Source organism: Macrobrachium nipponense, chromosome 20 (assembly GCF_015104395.2).
Source record: "Macrobrachium nipponense isolate FS-2020 chromosome 20, ASM1510439v2, whole genome shotgun sequence".
NCBI classification, from domain to species: Eukaryota; Metazoa; Arthropoda; class Malacostraca; order Decapoda; family Palaemonidae; genus Macrobrachium; species Macrobrachium nipponense.
Window position 1 is genome coordinate 33,244,901 of NC_061089.1, and position 14,654 is coordinate 33,259,554.

The 14,654-nt window shown below is 38.3% G+C and overlaps 1 protein-coding gene across 15 annotated transcripts in view; it reads right to left on the minus strand.

Moving 5' to 3' along the window:
* LOC135224563 (protein phosphatase 1 regulatory subunit 12B-like) overlaps window positions 1–14,654 on the minus strand; it is a 237,150-nt gene that overhangs the window by 132,639 nt on the left and 89,857 nt on the right. The window lies entirely within an intron of this gene.

The following is a 14,654-nucleotide window of genomic DNA, read 5'->3' on the forward strand; positions in this document are numbered from 1 at the left end:
AACTGAAATCTTCCTTCGGACTATCATTTGCTGAAATTTTAAAGAGAAAAAATTATGCATATACTTTACCTCACTGAAGTTAACCTTGTAATACATAAAAACATTATACAAAATTATATATGATTAAAAGTGCTTCACCTGCCCTATCCGAGTAACAGGTGACCCCTATAAAGCTACGCCTTGTTGTCACATGAGATAACTACCTGTCAAGCAACTCGTTAAAGTTGCCAAGCTCCATACTTTAGGGGAAAAAAATTGAAATCGCCTAAAATTTATAATGACTCAAAAATACCAGAGGAAGCCCAGCATCTTAAATTTAATCCTAACATGCATGATGGACATAGCAGTGCAATGGATTTGTTTGCAGACTTGTTTCACCTCTCCAAGGAAGTGAATTACCTGGCCGTGGCCTTCCCCTGTAAGGAGTCAGACGTCATTTACTGCAGTTATAGAAAGATATGATGTTAGATCCAATTTTGGAATTGCATAGTAGGTGCCAGAATGAGTTAGAACTGTACCCCGTATTGGGGTCGCTGAAATGACAGGTAGCGCCTCTTGCATCGTTCGGCCGGAAGTCGAGGAATTTCTCCGACTGATGTTTGATATTTAAATATGTGTAAAGATTATCTGTGATGGCCGAGACACACACACACACACACACACACACAGAGAGAGAGAGAGAGAGAGAGAGAGGAGAGAGAGAGAGAGAGAGACTGTACCTCAAGTACATATCAAATAAGGAATGAGAGAAATGATCTAGTGTTCAAGTATTCGCGAGAGAGAGAGAGAGAGAGAGAGATGACCGAGAGAAGAGAGAGAGAGCAGGGGGGGGGGGGGGCCAGGGCATTATTAGCAAAAATTAGTGAGACGAAGAACGGTTCATAAAGAGAGAGAGAGAGAGAGAGAGAGAGAGAGAGAGAGAGAGAGAGAGAGAGAGAGAGAATCCTCGACAGCTTCGGTCAACAAGCACCTGGATTTCAAGGAAAGTGGCCATTCGTCCCTGCTCGGCCGGTTTGAGAGTTAATCACGTTTGTGAAGAGTGAGCTCACCACACCACAGAGAGAGAGAGAGAGAGAGAGAGAGAGAGAGAGAGAGAGAGAGAGAGAGAGAGAGAGGGGGGAGGGGGGGGGTTTGGTTCTCAGCTTTCAGAGTGAAGAGGCAGTAGAAGCCTACTTGAACCCACAAAAGCAAAGCACTCGAGGATTATCATTTGCCCACTCTTCCAATACTCAGGCGCAAAACAAACAAATAACCACATACATTCACCGCCTCTTGTCATGCACAGTATCGTATACCGCAATATTCACTCCTGAGGCGAAGTGGACACTTCGGCAAAAATAAGTTGTGGCAGAACTCTGAACCCACAACACGAATCCGAAACAAGATGTGAAACAAGAATATTCGTGAACACAACATCGATCGAAATACTAAATACGTCTTCAGCTCACGAACGTCCTCAATGATAATTATTTAAGACTCTTCAGCTTAAGCAATATTGTTTAAAAACAATAAACATGCTTGTCTATAAAAAGGCTACGAAGTATGTGCTTACTACTGCGTCCCACGACAATTTTTCTCTAAGGGATAAACTCCGAGTAAATGAACTTGCAAAGTTCGTTGTAGAAAAACTTTTCAGCGATCGTCGGGAACTTGGTGAAAAGGGCGCCTAATCCAAACCCATTTCGAAAAAGATCCCGAAAACGGGAGGAAATGACAAAAGCAGTCCAAAGTCAAGAGCTATTCATATTCCCCTGGGGGAGACGGCCTGTTTGTTTGCCCGTCAAGAGGGGAAATGTCTGTAGGTGGGTGACGGTGGAGAGGAAGGGGTGGGGGCAATGTTTAAAGAAATCCCTAACAGCGCCGAGGCGACAATTATAGCAAGGAGGAGGATAAATACGGCACAGAGATGGCTTGCCTTTCTTTCTTTCTTTTTTTTTTTTTTTTTTTTTTTTTTTAAGGAAAAAAAGAGGGAGCAATGAAAACGGGGAAGAGTAGTTGCGCATGGTGTCAACGCTCTCGGCACTTGGCAGACCCTGTGGGACAGATGGTACTGTGGGGGCTTTAAACGAACAAGTTCATGCACCTGCCACAAGGGCCAGAGGGGTTAAGGGAGGCTAGAGAGAACGAGCAGGAAAAATGAGGAGAGAGGCCGACTAACGGCAGTCATACTTGGCAAGAGGGGAGAAGACGGGAGGCTGAAGAAGACCCTCTTGTGATAAGGGGATTTATCTCGCAAAACCGGAGAAACAGATCCAACAGCCTTACCAAACCCTTGGAGAGGATTTCAGAGCCAAACGTATTCCTTGCGCGCGCATAAATACATATATAATATGTATGCTATCTTAAGTGAATGAGAAAGGGAGACAGATAGATAGACAGATAGACTGGCTGACACATAATGTGCTGATATTCATCAGTCAGCAGCATTAGCTGATAACTGTAAGTGGAAATATCTTACAATTTATCACGACTGATAATTAACATCATACTGCTGCCATCACAACAGGCGTTATCGGCGACTAAAATAAATACATCACATATTACAGGGAAATATCTATTTACTGCTTTCCTGGATGAACCTTGGAAGTTTAAACCTTCAAGATCAGGAGAGGACATCATAAGGTCTGCAAACTAAATGATAAAATAAACACCTTACCTAAGAAAATATGAGAAATTGATAAGAGATAAGTCTTGAGTTGCTGATAAGGTATCTCTTGAGTCCCAAATGACACCTATGACCAGGAAATGAGGCAGATATCGATTCAGTGATCTGTCTATTTATTAACAAAGACCTAGACCTCAATTCACCCATATATTCTAATAAATATCTTCCGATACACACTCCTGGTATATACATATACCCATTTGTTACTACTAAGAAGTCATCTTCAATTAAAATTTACAATGCTACTAGTAACTAAATTTGCCCATTTAACGATTTCAGGACAATTGCAAATTAATTATAATACAAAAAATTAATTCAATTCCAGTTATTTCACAATATCAGTCTGATATAAAACTGCGCTGACATTCAATTTTCTAGACAACCATATAATAATTCCAGAAGCTTATGTTATCAGTCGTCATGGAATTAGCATATTACTTCAGGCTTTATTTAGCACCTATGCATCTAGCTCCATTTATTTATTTACTTATTTATTTTGTTTCTTCCTTTCAGTAGAATTTGCATTTCTTATTTCCATGCCGATTTGGAGTCGATGTCAAAAGCAACCGAAAACAAAGACAAAATACGATTTTCCTTACCAAACCCCTTCTCCAACATTTCGCAACCATTACCCAAAACCATGGAAAGTATCTCAAATGCACAATTCTACATAAAATGTGTTTTATAAAATATGTCTTTAAAATTTATTTCGCTAAATAAATCTGTCTTACAATCTATCATCAAGTTTCTATCAGAAGCATATGAATTCTAAAAACAAACATCTCACCCTTTACTCTTTCTCCAGAATTTCATACACTTGCCGTAGTCAAGTCCTCGGAGACCCCGCATTTGAGCAGTTACGGTCTAAAAAAAAAAAAGCTCTCTCAATTTCTACCAAACCTTTCAAGAAAAACCTCAAGGAATCAAAATTCATCCTTGTTGCTGAGCGTCTGTTTGATTAGGCCCTACGCGGGCTGCGCGGTTCACTCCCTAGATTTTATGGCTGTCGTGACAGTGCTGAAAAGATTCCAAGGGAGACCGGCCATTTTTCTGTTCGAATCAACAGTCAGTTATGACGTACAACTATCCCTATCCCTTTGTTCGGAGGTTGGAAGTGAAAGTGGCAGAGACTGATGTCTATATTTTCTCTCTTTCTCTCTCTCAAGAGAGAGAGAGAGAGAGAGAAATGTGTATATATATCACAACATACACACAATATATAGTATGTATATGTATGTATGTATGTATGTATGTATGTATGTATGTATGTATGTATGTATGTAATATATATATGTATGTATGTATGTATGTATGTATGTATGTATGTATGTTATGTATGTTATGTGTGTGTGTAACTGAATCACGAAAGTTTGGAATGTGATAAATCCATAAATAAAGGTATAAGCCACGAAGGAAAAATAAACAACGGAGTTTCTGCAAGATCTTTCGACTCAACGTCCTTTACTCAGCAGATAAACTTTATCTGCTGAGTAAAGGACGTTGAGTCGAAAGATCTTGCAGAAACTCCGATGTTTATTTTTCCTTTGTGGCTTATACCTTTAGACACACACACACACACACACACACACATATATATATATATATATATATATATATCTATATATATATATATATATATATATATATATATATATATGAGAAATAGAAATTAAAGGAACGGATTTTACATTTGGTTTGCCAACCATACCTCGAAAAAGAGGACATACACCGGTTGTTAGTATTCCGCTAAAATGGGACAGAATGCATACATCGAAATGCTAGGAAGAAACTCAAAATACTGTATCTGAGACAGATGGGAAATGAGGTGACTTAAAAATAGCATTCTTGGCTGGTATAAGAATCAAAGGCATGAATTTATTTCTCTCTCTCTCTCTCTCTCTCTCTCTCTCTCTCTCTCTCTCTCTCTCTCTCTCTCTCTCTTCTCTATCGAAATGTGAAAGGAGCCTTTTTTCCTTACACCTGAAAAAACACATTTATTAGCAATGAAAATTTAGTTTATAACGACACAATACTCGGCAGTATCGTTATGATAAAAAGCCTTCGAACAGCATTCCTTGATTTGAATAATCGACCTTGCAAAACAAATTTATAACAAAAAATAAAAGAATTTAACTTATATCAACCGCTACCTGAGCCATCTTGCGACACTTTCCTACAATATTCCTATTTATAGCTTGGGGCCCTTTTGTGGCCACAAGGTTGTTGTTGATATATATCGTGTTTTGAAGAAACTTCAATCTATAAATCTACATTTTAACAGGACCATTAAATTTGACAAAGAACATTTTGAGGATTTTTTTCTACTTATTCCTATATTGAACAATGAAATCGAATTGTGGTCCAACTGTAACTACTAAGGCACCCGGTTAAGCAAACTTGAATCTACATCTACACTACGTAAAGAAATTTGTACCAAAGATTGCCATTTCAGGCCAACTATAGTTGGTTCACTTGAGGTAGATTTTTGGGTGAGCCCTATGTCTACGATAAGTTCGTTTGGCGGCACCAGCCAATCAGCGGCCGCCACACAAACGTCTCGTAAGCATAGGGCTCATCCAGGAATCTACCGTAAGTGAACCAGCTACAGTTCTACAGAAGATTTCTTACCCCCAAACCTAAGCTTCCTTCTCAGGTGCATTCCCCATTTAAACAGACTTGATTTCGGGAACTGCTTTATGACAAGGTTCAAGTCGATCAGAAGCTCACTTGAGTTCAGCTTTTATGTATCATGAAAAAAATACTAAAACTCAGAAGGCTGATACTTCGGTCAAGCGTTTTCAAATGTGTCACTGAAGCCAAGTAACGATAACACTATGCTATACCGACAGACGATTTTCTTATAAGAATAATCTAACGACTTTATCTATGCAAACCTACGACTGACAGCAACCTTGATAGACTTCATCCCGCTAACAAGCACCGCGTTGTAAGGAACCCAGCAGTGCCACAGCTGAATAATCATAACGAAACCGTTAGTAGTCATTATCGAATCACACACCGAAATAGAAGCACATTTCGTTATATTGCGCCTATGACAAATCGCCTCATGACCTATCTCTAATCCTTGTGATATATGATATTTCAAGTCATTAAATCTGTATTTTTTTTTTCCTCCGGCTGATCCGCATCTCACGACAGTATCCGGAAATACAGCTGCAGCTCATGTTAATATCAGTATTACAAGACTTGACATAATTTGGTTAGTCACTGTCTGGCCATAAATAAACTGAAAAAATATGAACATGCAACAAAGTTACAATATACTGATCGGAGGCAAGAGTCCCTACACTCATGTGCCTTACATCTTCACTAATTAACGACAGAATTTTTTTCTGAACACTACAACCAAATACGAACTCAAGAAAGTTTAGTGAACGATTTTCCTGAAAGACTTTCGAAGTTCAGCAAAGTGACTTGCGTTGGTTCGATCATAAACAAAACGATGAGGAAAGAGGAATCAAATAATTCCTTTGTTCATACAATTTCGAAGGAATCCTCAAGAAACGGGAGAAAATGCAAATGGTGTTGGTAACTTACTTCGTAGCCAAATTAAATGATAAACTTAATTGGTAGCAAATCTAAATGATAAACTTCGTAACCAACTTAACTGATATACTTACTTCGTAAAAAATTTAATTGATAAACTTACTTCGTAGTCAACTTAAATTGATAAACTTACTTCGTCGCCAACTCGATTGATAAACTTATTTCAAAACAAATTTAATTGATAAACTTCGTCGCCAACTTTATTGATACTTACTTCGTAGTAATTTTAATTGATAAACTTAATTTGTAGCCAACTAAACTGATAAACTTACTCCTCAGCAAGCAAGCTAAACTAATTATCATAACAAATACAAGAAAAGAGATCCACCATTTGCTTGTAAGCTGTAACAACCGAAATGATACGAGTTAAAGGACGCTCATTTCTAAAATAAAATAAAAAAATAGTATCATACTATTAAATTCAAACGAATCGAGTTCACATCTAAAGTAACGCACTCGATTTCCTCATGTCTCCCAAATCATCATCCCATCTATGCACGATGGTTATCGTTCTGCTGGCTTCCTCTTCCCCCCTTTGAGCACGGACGCGCATGCGTGCGTACATTCATACGAGGCAACCGCCCAACAAGATTCCCCATTGTGTCACTGCCACAGGCCGGATGACGAAAACCAAGCTAGTTAACGAAACAAGTGTATCTTGTTTAAACTTTTTTTTTTTTTCCATTTATAAATACATACGAGGAATGGCTTCTCTAAAGAGCTCCCTTGTTCACCTCTGGCCCTTTCAAAGGAGCGTTTTTTCAAAAAATGTGCCGGCCTAGAGAAAACAGCACGAGTTCTCTCTCTCTCTCTCTCTCTCTCTCTCTCTCTCTCTCTCTCTCTCTCTCTCTATAATACTATATATAAGATATATATTATATTATCAATATTATATAATATATACGTATGTATAATACTAATACATCACATTAGTGTGTGTGTGTGTGCAAACAAAAGCTCACACACTAAATTTATATAAATAATTCTAGTTGTAAGCACTCCGACTGCACACCAACATATTCACATGTATACATACAAATGCATACACATAAACATACATATTCAAAATGTATCCTTCAACCCAAAATTTATCCTAAAAAAGGAACGGGACAGAACCGACTGCAAATGGACAAGCCGAAATCTTCACCTTTAAAACTTTCATACCCAGTTTGGATCAATCCAGACCTGGGCCAAAATCGATGTAGCAGAGACCACCAATCTAGCTAAAACAGGAGCTCTCTCTCTCTCTCTCTCTCTCTCTCTCTCTCTCTCTCTCTCTCTCTCTCTCTCTCTCTCTCTATGAGATGGGTGGTCTGCAGAACGGACAAAAAAATTATAAAATAAAAACATTACCAAATACAAAGCAAAATTTGTTCCTTATTAGGTAATAACTATATTATCTGCAGTTCGTCAGACAGAACTCAAGGGAAGCTATACCCTTTTAGGACTACATTCTAGCCAAATTTCTTCATTTTTGGTCCATAAAATTTTCAAAAGGGAATCACACCACTTATAAAGAATATCAAAAGACAAATACAGAAAAATATATCTCAAGAGATCTAGCTGCATCCCATCTCCATGGTAGGTGTCATTCAAACAATGTAAAAAACAAACACAAGGGCAAGTATATAATTATTTGCTAAGTGCATGTATGCATATATATATATATATTATATATATATATATATATATATTAATAATATATATATATATGCATACACATCTTTGTGTGTGCATGTGCACGTATGCATATTATCAGTTGCTGTCTGTGCTCCCTTCCAATCTCGGTAATATTAGAAGACAGACAAAAGCTCTTCGCATAAATATGCTACTTGTGATAATGTAGATAACCATACTCACTCTCTCTCTCTCTCTCTCTCTCTCTCTCTCTCTCTCCTCTATCTTTTCAGGTGTTTGTGTGCCTGTGTCTGATCCATCACAGGCACTATTCCCCTCCTTTTCCAAACTTCTTAGTCTGGTTTTGCCCCTGAAACTGATTAAACAGAAAGACAAACTGAAATGGTACAAAAACAGCAGTAACAAGCATCACAACAGAAACGCCTAACACTGGAAGGATTTTACAATCAACGGAAAAATGAAGGTGAAAAAAATAAGAGGATTACTAACACGACATTACACGTAACTTTGCTACCATCGTACGTTAGAGAAAACAAAAGTACTGGCAAAAATACTGCAACATTTCTCAACAGGTAACAAAGTCAAAAGGGGCAACGGGTTCTCAAGGCTTTATATTCCTTCCTAATCCTTACGATTACATAAGAATCAGTCTATGGAAACAAACCACTTAGCAGCAACTCTACCAGTTTCATCAACGGAAAAAAATGATGTCCATTCCAAAGGTGTAACTAGCACCGGAAAAATAAGTTTCATCTACATTTAAGGGCGAACATTAAAATCAAATATTAAGGGTAATATAAAATAAGATCAATCAACGTTTTTTGCTTCCTTTAAGATCAGCAGCAGGAGGTGAACGGAGGATAGGAGGAGGCAGGAGGAGGTGGAGGGAGGAGGAAGGAGGAATGGAGGAGGAGGAGGAGGAGGAGGAGGAGGAGGAGGAGGAGTTTAGGAGGAGGAGGATGGAGGAGGGAGGAGGGGGGAGGAGGAGGAGGCAAACTCCTCAGAACCCGCTTTGTCGCCCTCCTTACTCAACAGTAGTTCATCTCAAATTTCATATTTGCGTGAAGTATATATAAAAAAAGTATGGTCTTATCGTTCCACTGCTTAACAAAATTAAATGTGATACCCTTCTAAAAATAAGAAAACCAGCTTATGATTAGTCACACCCTGCAGTGGTTCCATTTCACGGTTTAGGTGTTATACTGTTGCCCCAAGACAAAAGAAATCCAGTTTTGCCATAACAAATATCCGTAACATTGAAGTATTGTACGGATATAATCTGTAGAAACTCATATTCCGTGAATATAGAACTAGAGATTTGAAAATCTTTTAGTAAATTGTTAAATTTAGGTATTCGTGTCGACAGAAGAAATGTGATTCATGAGTATCTTAACTATGCATAAAAAGAATTTAACACAAATGCACTTGAAGGCACGAGAATACGAAACTGATGTTCGACATGAAAACAAAGTTCAAAACCCTTAAGTAAAACAAAAAGCAACGCACTGCGCAAGAAAGGATGCCGGATATTCCTGCAATTATTACTGCCCTTATAGATGAAAAACTTCATAATTATTATTCATTACAAAAGTAAAGCAAAAAACCTTAAAATAAGATTTCATGCTTAAAAAAATTATATTTATCAATCACAGCGATGTAATCACTAGATATAATTACAATCCAACTACCATAAAGAAAGTCTGGCATGCAGACAAACAAACAAGGAGACCTGAGCACTCAACAAAAGTAATACAATTTTCATAATAAATTAAAAATATTCAATTCAATTTAGTTTCCACAGTCGACGTCACACCTTTGAAAAGAGACGATGGTTTATGGAATTAAAAAAAAAAGTCCTTTAAACCCCTTGTAAAAAAAAACGGGGGGGGGGGGACCTGGTTGGCAATTTTGCAGGCAAATTGGCAATCAATATCAATTTGTGATGCAGCAATCAAATGTAGAGTACTTTGCTGGGCACACAATAGACGGCTCTCAAATTCCTCTGTCCACACCTCCGTTATTTTTTTTCTTTTTATTATTTATTTATTTTGTCAAACTTCAACTCCACTTAGTTCCAATATTCAACCCTTCCGTGCGAACCCAAATCGCGTCTATTAAACACGACTCGGTCTTAACGAAATTAATATTAGCAGAACACCAGCATTGTAAAATCTTAATATTTTGAACATTAACTATTCTCGCGACTGTTTTAGTCAAAAAACATTTATAATATACGGCCACTTCGGAAGATAGACCGAGATGAAGGTGTGCCATGTTTATGCCAAGACGCTGTCGAGAGAAACTTTGCCCTACAGGGCACCACACACACTCGCATGAAAGATCTCCACATCAAAGTTTGCATGCCAATATCGCTTCTGAATATTAATATTGCCAACATTCTCTCTCTCTCTCTCTCTCTCTCTCTCTCTCTCTCTCTCTCTCTCTCTCTCTCTCTCTCTCCTGTCTGATATATGCCATATAACCTATCACCCAACGCATATAAACAAACAAGGCTATTAGACAACAGCCCCGCCCATTTACACTAAATTTGCCTGCTAAAAGAGGACCTCCACTTCGCGACCAATAAATAGATGGCAAAATGAGTAGGAGCATCTCTCTAAATAAACTTTCTCACAGAAATCGGGAACTGCAATAATATATAATATGATATATATATATATATTATATATATATATGTGTGTGTGTGTGTGTGTGTGTTATATTATATACTATATATATATATATATATATATGTGTGTGTGTGTGTGTGTGTGTGTATACTATTAATATATATATATATATATATATATATATATATATATATATATTATATATATATATAAAAAAAGTGAGAGAGAGAGAGAGAGAGAGAGAGAGAGAGAGAGAGAGAGAGAGAGAGACAGCTGGCTCAAAGTGGCCTAAGGATTATCTTCTTAAGAAGAAAGAGTTGGAAACTGGCACTGGAAGGGGAAAGGGGGAGGGGGGGGAGGGGCACGACGTGCGAAGCGAAATAAATATAAGTTAAGTGGTCCATGAAAGGTTAACCTACTCCCCCCCCCCCTTCAAAAAAAACCCCAAAATTTAGCTTTTTCTTAAGAATGACTTTCAGAACGCAACAAAACTGTGGACCTCGTGACGAGGCTTGTCTTTGGAACTGAAGCATTCGTGTGGTGCATTCTCTCTCTCTTCTCTCTCTCTCTCGCTCCTCCTCCTCTCCTCGTCTCTCTCTCTCCTCTCTCTCTCTCCCAGCCTTCTAACTCGATTTGGAACTATCGTATCTAGTTAATAAGTCATAACAACCGCATCAAAAGCGTTTTAACACTCATAATAATAAATAACTATGCATACTGCCGATCCGTCTGCGACGAAGTAATCCTCTCTCTCATCTCTCTCTCTCTCCTCTCCTCTCTCTCTCACTCCCGTCTCTCTCTCACTCTCTCTCTCTCTCTCTCTCTCTCTCATATATGCTTGTGTGTGTGTGTGTGTGTGTATGTATTATATATATATATAGTATATATATATGTATATATATATATATATATATATGTATATAGTATATATAATATACTATATAATATATATCATATATATATATATGGATAAAATGTGTGTGTGTTGTGTATGTATATATATATATATATATATATATATATATATATATATATATATATATATATATATATATATATATATATATATATATATAATTACCCAGTACGGTTTGCAATGAATTACTCAATTCATAACACAGTGAAATCTAGCAATTATGTTAACATAAACTAATTACTGAAAACAATAAAAATAAACATAAACTTTCCAACGTGCACACTTTTTTTTGCGAGAAGGAAGAACTCCGATAAAAGTGGCCTTCTCAGGCTCACAAGAGCCATACTGGATTGGAAAAGAATGAAGAAAAGTGAGGGAACTCCAATCAAGAAGTTCGACAGGAGCGAGGTCGCATGCGCGAAAGGCCTCCACAAGCTGAAGATATCGAAATACTGCGATGAAGTTTACTAAGATATTTATATATTTCAAACATTCCATAGCAGCTTGTCTTCGCTCATGCATACGAGAGAGAGAGAGAGAGAGAGAGAGAGAGAGAGAGAGAGAGAGAGAGAGAATACATCAACATGAATGCATGGGATATAACAATGTCAAATTGAAATACTTTTTACTCTAAAGCCTTCAAATTTCTAATTTAAAGCAGTGAAAAATGGATCATAACAGGATGTATATAAAATGAATGAGAGAGAGAGAGAGAGAGAGGAGGAGAGACGAGAAGGGGAGAGAGAGGAGAGAGAGAGAAGGGGAGAGAGAACATCAACACGAATGCATGGGATATAACAATGTGATATTGAAATACTTCTTACTCTATAGCCTTCAAAATTTTTAGTTGAAAGCATAGTGAAAAAAGGATCATAACAGGATGTACATAAAATGAGAGAGAGAGAGAGAGAGAGAGAGAGAGAGAGAGAGAGAGAGAGAGAGAGAGAGACTCCCAAAACAATTTATAGAATGAGGAGTTCTTAAGCGCATGCACTGTAAGAAAAATTCCGCTTTTTCAATGGGAATTGTGAAGAATTCCCCTCGAACATTACAGCCTGACGTTGTCACATTAAAATATGAGGCACCTCTCAGGCGGTTTGCCAGGGGAGTGGATAGGAGAGGAATGGAATGGATAGGGAGGGGAGGGGGGGGGGGGGGGGGGGGGGGGGGGGGGGGGGGGGGTGGGGGGGGGGGGGGGGGGGGGGGGGGGGGGGGGGGGGAGAGGAGGGAAGGGAATGGGGCCCAAGGAGGGAACATGAGGATATTGGCAGGGGAGGGAGGGAGGGGGGGGGGGGGGGGGGGGGGAGGGGGGGGGGGGGGGGGGGGGGGTTAGCAGATATGAGGGAAGAAAAGATTCGGGGACTAGCAACAGCACCACTAAAATGGACCACAAAAAACGCTTTCAATCTACTTGACACAGATACGGCTACTTTTCATTCACAAAGACTCTGCGTTCGTCCTCTTTCCTTCAGTGGCACTTAAGGTAAAAAAAAAATAATAAATAAAAAAAACTCAAATTTCAAGCAATTTTGTTCTGTTAAAGGGCAAGGTCCGTTATATATATATATATAAGGAAAAACATTAAATGAACTCGCATCTAATTTTGGTTTACATTCAACTATCCGGAACACAACAATAATACACTCAAACCACAATAATCATTTCTTGTCAATTAATACTTCGTAAATATGAATAACTAAGTATGAGATACGCTGAGAGGTAAACTGACTAATACTGCCATCTGTAAATATCAGTGAATTTCACGTTAAATCAATTCAATCCGTATGGAAGCAAAACAAAAAATCCAGGGGTGACCATAACAGAGCCACTGGCCTTATGATCCCGCACTTGCAACTGAATTGTGCAATAAGTGTGTTACAAGGATTAGGATGTCTCAAAGACTTGTTAGTCCATCCGAGGAGACATCGTGTGCTCACTTTTCTGTAGGAGCAGGTTTTATTGTTCATTCACAGTCTCCTAATGATTTTGTCTAGCTTTCTTTTAAACTCTTCCACACTGTTGCTGTTTACAACTTCTGGTGGCAGTTTATTCCACGTGTCACGTATCTTGTATGTCAAGAAGTTCCCACAGTGGGATGTGTTGTATCTCTTCAGTTCTACTTCCCATCCATCACTTCTTGTACTGATATTTGATACCGTGGTGCTTGAGAGAGAGTGAGAGAGAGAGAGAGAGTAATATGGCAATGCAACAGAACCCGTGAGTTTAGATGTGGAAGGGGGTGGAAGGAAGGCCAAGGAGTGAGCGCTGGTGCCATCCAAGCGATACGAACGGCCGACGATAATAATAGCCAGCAAGGATAGAGAACTACCATTATGGCACCATGGTAATACACTCACGTGCATAGATGTGAATGCTATTTCCTCTGGATATTCTCGCTAGCTGTTTACACGTGCAAGGACGAATTAACATCAGTGGGCATAAATCTATACAGGTAAACGTAATTAACAGACTTATGAATGTTAGCAATTTGATTATACAAAAACAAATGTTAACGTAGGCGATAAACATGAATAATAGCAATAAAATTTTAAATATATACGATAATCATACATTTACCTAAATTTATACATCATACATTTACCTAAATTTATACATCATAAATTCACCTCAATTTATACATCATACATTTACTTAAATTTAAATATGTAAATGTATAACAGAAACTTGTGAATATTAACCATTTTATTGCAGACACCCAACAATGAAGAACCAATCTGATCTGAAGGAGGAGTAAGAGAGCAACCGTAAGCGAAGCTATCTTAACTTTCTCTTGATACGGATTTTTTCATTAGGTTGTTAGAGAACAGACTCTTGCTCTACAGAGAGGCCAGTAAACTTGGAGAAACAAAATAAAAAAAGAATGACCTGCAGTCCTGACACAATTATCAAGTCTTGAAGCGTTCCAAATAGTTGAATGAGCTTACTTTAACCTACGTTATCAAAAATCTCATACGATAATCCCAGGATAAATCTGAAAGTTGGAGTAACAGGCTATACAAACGACTGATGGTGTTTTCAGTAAGCCTACACTGGTGACAACGTTGCGCCTTCCAAAAACATCAGCATCCAAAGCTTTTCGAGAGCCAGGGCGTGAAACCTGTCCCGTGCGATTTATCTTTTAGTTTTCCTTTCTGTACAACTGCAGTACTGCTTCCTGATCAAGGTCCTGGGCATTAACCTTGATCCTCATATCGGTCTGGGTGTTGGGTCTTGCTAT